The sequence below is a fragment of the Elephas maximus genome, chromosome 6 (genome assembly GCF_024166365.1).
Source record: "Elephas maximus indicus isolate mEleMax1 chromosome 6, mEleMax1 primary haplotype, whole genome shotgun sequence".
NCBI classification, from domain to species: Eukaryota; Metazoa; Chordata; class Mammalia; order Proboscidea; family Elephantidae; genus Elephas; species Elephas maximus.
Window position 1 is genome coordinate 16,983,188 of NC_064824.1, and position 4,766 is coordinate 16,987,953.

General features: G+C 39.9%; 1 pseudogene; it reads right to left on the bottom strand.

Annotated features, from left to right (window-relative positions):
* Positions 1-1,910: 1,910 nt before the first annotated feature.
* Positions 1,911-2,307, bottom strand: LOC126078038 (torsin-1A-interacting protein 2-like; annotated as a pseudogene).
* Positions 2,308-4,766: the final 2,459 nt, after the last annotated feature.

Below are 4,766 nucleotides of genomic sequence, written 5' to 3' on the forward strand. Positions count from 1 at the left end.
TGTCCAGTTGTGAGGATTTTTGTTTTCTTTTACTTTTCTTTCTTTTTTGGTTTAAGTAGTCCACACAGTTTACTCATCAATATAACAAGAGAGAACCTCCATCATGAAACACATAAAGCAGACATAGGAAGGATCTGTAGGGCACATTCTTCATACAGACTAACATATAGCTGTAGGTTTCACAACATGTGCTGGGCATGATTTGTTGCATACCAATAGCCTTTCATTCCCCACTTCTGTCTTCCTGGTTTTAATAAAAAAAAAAAAAAAAATTAGGAGAGGCAATATGTCCTGCCTAGGCAATGTCAGCCTTGTCCCCATCTGCCAGGCTTTCCCAGGCTCCCTTGTAAACCAGTACTGACTAAAATGTAAGAGGAAATCTGCCAGGGATATTGACATTTTCTTCCCAAATAAAGAGACTTGAAAGGAGACAGCCTTTTTCTCCTTAATTCCAACCTTTCATTGGGATTGAAATGTCTGAGGCAGCAACAAGGATCCCAGAGAGGAAGAATAGAAAGAACCTGGATCTTTGATAATACTGTTGAGCTGTTACCTAATCATTTACTTTTTAAATTGTTCAGTGACCTCTGAGACCTTTTCTAATTTGCTTAACCCCAATTCTAGTCCTATGGTTCTTATTAACAAGTGAAGGCCAGAAAGTGGCCAAAGTCCAGCAAGATCCTCTTATTTCTAAGACAGATGGCTCCCCTAATCTGTTCATAATATGTATGGACACAAGCCTGATTATTTCTCCCATGATGTATCTTAGAGTAGAGGTACTTTCCCTTTTCCTGGGGGGAGGACAATATAAGTGTAGTTATCACAAAGACAGGATAATCTACTCACGAAGAGCCAAGTAAGTTTCTATATGTTTTGGTGTAAACTTGTAGGTGTTGCCTGATAGAATGTGACTTCTCTGACAGTGAACAGTTATCAATAATGTCACAGCCACATAGAAGATGGGCCAAGGAGAGCCAATGATGAATACATGGAATATATGGATAAATGGTGTGTGTACATCTATCTATCTATCTATATCATCCATCCATCTATCCATCCATCCATCCATCCATCCATCCATCCATCCATCCATCCATCCATCCATCCATCCATCCATCCATCCATCCATCCATCCATCCATCCATCCATCATCTTTCTATCATCTATCTATCTATCTATCTATCTATCTATCTATCTATCTATCTATCTATCTATCTATCTATCTGTCTGTCTGTCTGTCTGTCTGTCTGTCTGTCTGTCTGTCTGTCTGTCTGTCTGTCTGTCTGTCGGTCTGTCGGTCTGTCGGTCTGTCGGTCTGTCGGTCTGTCGGTCTGTCGGTCTGTCGGTCTGTCGGTCTGTCTGTCTGTCTGTCTGTCTGTCTGTCTGTCTGTCTGTCTGTCTGTCTGTCTGTCTGTCTATCATCTATCTATCTAATCTAACCTATCTATCTATCATCTATCTGTCTATCATCATCACAGGTCAATACATAAGATGTTGAATTTAAAACAATGTAGCTTCTTATTAAAGTATAATATGTCTAATTGTTTTACTTAAGTAATCTAGGATCCAGCTACAGTGAGGATACTCTTCCACAAAAGTTATCGCTAGAAATATCTTTAGGGAACTTCTCCTCTAGGACTAACTTGTCACATTGTCAATAATTAGGCTGTGGAACCTTTTAGGAGGGGGAAGACTAGATCCAAAACATCATACATAGGGAGCAAGATTAGTTTGGTTCCAGATGAACAGTCTTGCTGGAATACTGACTTAATTCATGCTGAACAAAATATGCCTAGGTCACGGAAGCAAATCCAAAGTAGTGACAGTGTGGGTCATATTCAGAAATGAGTTATTTTTCCATCTCCCTTGTGGTACTAGCATAGAACCCTCTAGAGTCTCCATGACTTTGACTATTTAAAAAGGTATTTGTTTTGGCCAAGTTTTTTGTTTAAGGTTTTGTCTGTTCTGGTCGAAATTAACTGTAATGCAGGTTAGAACCAGCTACTCTGGATACATGTATCCTTTTTTCTAATCAGGAGTGCACCCAGAAGAAATGGGAGGCAAGTTTTTCAAAGGTCCACCTGGTGAGATTTTGGGGAGCCCGAAAGACCAAGGAAGAACAAGGCTTCTATTAGTAGCATTATCAGGATAATACTAAGGGCAATAATCCGCTCTGTTAATATGGCCTAAAAAGACTTATTAACATTCATTTTCAACAAGTTCGGTTTGGTATAATCAATGGCCTAGTTCTAAACTAGGGAACCACTGTTGTCCACAGTCAGGGCAATGCAGATTATCTGAGAACATCTGGGCCCAGAAAGACAACACAGAGGAAGCAATGTAACAAACAACAAGAGGCAACAATGGCAAAGATAGACACTCAAATAACCAGTCTTATTACAGGTTTGGTTTAACAATTTATCAGTCCAACCCATATTAACTTAGGAGAGAATTAAATTTGCTTTGCACCTCTGTGCAATTCTTTGATTTAGTCGTCTATTTTTCACTCAATTATCACTCAGTCTCTGAACTCAGGGACCCCATGCAGTCTGTAATGTTATCAGTCACTTATGAGCACCATTTACTAATAGCACAGATCTCATAGCATCTCCTTCAAATCCCAGCTTTTCAAGAAAAGACAGGGCTCTAGTATGAATTAGTTTTTATTATATGTTATCAGTTCGTGTCACACAACAGGCACTTGGATTACTCTGCTTTGTTGGTAAGGTTAATATATGTACTTGGTGAAACAGAAGAACTGACAGGTCCAGTGGGTCTTTTGTTGGTGTTGGCAATCTTGCCATTGTAATACACGTACCCAAATCTTAAGGAGTTTTCACTTTAGCAATGAAGGAAGGTCAGGAAAACCTGGTACAGTCCTCTTGAGCACGGATCCAATGACGTTTTTCTTGAGAGGACCTTAATCAAGACCCAATCACAAGGAAGAAGCTGATGGTTAGTTGGTTGGAGAGTCTGATTACGCTCACGTACCTTCGATCTCAGCAGCAGAGGCAGCTTTGACCCCAAGAAGCCGTGGAAGTAAGACCCAAAGGGCTACCTGCCTACAGCACTCAGAGAAACCTCTGCCACAGCCACAGCCATCTCTCGTTATAACCAGGAGAAGGTTACCGGTTTTTTTTTTTTTTACTTTTGAGACACTTTTTGTCTTTATTTTCATAGTTTCTTAAATTATTATAAGGTATTTAAGCAATACAGACATGTATACAATCAAGAGTAAGAGTCATTAAGTCTCTCCTCCACTATCCTACTTCTGAACACTTAATTATTTGGGGTGTATCCTCTGAAAAGTTTTTCTAAGCACATACAGATACCTGCATATGTTACTGTAGGTTTTTGATCCCAGCGTTCTTTGTAGATTTTCCTCAGAAACTTGTGTCACTTGGAATTTGTCCATTCCCTTTGACCACCTTGGTCTCCAACCTTGGATATACCACTAAATTCATATCTGCTGCGAGACCTCAGGTTAGCTTCCCCCACACCAGAGCTTGGCCTTGTCAGCTTGCCTGTAGGTGATCCTTCTCCTCATGGTTATGGCAGCATACGTCTCAGGGACAAGTGTAGAAGTTGATGACATGGATAGAATCTAACACTGATATCGCTCATAGAGGAAGACATTGCAATAATGGCCTTCAGCAGAAATCATCTGGATGATTTTTCTGGGCTCTCACTTGGATTCCTCAATAAGCCTCCATTTTATCCCTCACACAGCACATTCTGGCACTTCCACTCAGCTTCATCATCCACAAATGAATTCCTAGGTCAGTGGTTCTTAAAGTAGGATCCACAGGCCAGCAGCAGCATCACCCAGCACCACTCTTCTCAGGTGAGAAGACATCTTCCTGGACTCTTCCAGAGGCTCCAACTCCAACTCAGCATCACCTGGCCTTTGGCAAGTAACTTGCGATGGCACCTCTAGGGAGCTCCACACCAACCTCCATTGCCCCTTAGTTTTCTTTATGTTGAGGTGTAATCCATACTGAAGGCTGTGGTCTTTGAGCTTCCTCAGCAAGTGCTTCAAATCCTCTTCCATTTCAGCTAGTAAAGTTGTGTCATTTTCATAATTACAGGGTCTGTAATTTTCTTTTTTTGTCGTGTCTTTACCTGGTTTTGGTATCAGGATTATGCTGGCTTCATAGAATGAGTTTGGGAGTATTCCACCCTTTTTTATGCTCCGAAATACCTTTAGTAGTAGTGGTGTTAACTCTACTCTGAAAGTTAGAATTCTCCAGTGAAGTCGTCGGAGTTTTTTAATTACCTTTTAAACCTCTTTTGTTACAGGTTTATTTAGTTGTTCTACCTCAGTTTGTGTTTGTGTTAGTTTAGGTAGGTAGTGTGTTTCTAGAAATTTGTCCATTTCTTCTAGGCTTTCGAATTTGTTAGAGTACAGTTTTCCATAGTATTCTGTTATGATTCTTTCAATTTCAGTTGGGTCTCTTGTGATATTGCCCATCTCATTTCTTATTCAGTTTATTTGTTTCCCCTCTTGTTTTTCTTTCATCAGTTTGGCCAATAGTTTATCATTTTTGTTCATTTTTTCAAAGAATCAGCTTTTGGTCTTGTTAGCTCTTTCAATTTTTTTTCTATTCTCTACTTCATTTAATTCTGCCCTGGTTTTTATTATTTGCCCTCTTCTCGCCCCCAAGGGCTCTTTTTGCTGCTCTGTCTCTATTTGTTCAAGTTGTAGGGTTAACGTTTTGATTTTGGCCCTTTCTTCTTTTCGGATGTGTGCATTTATTGCTATAAAT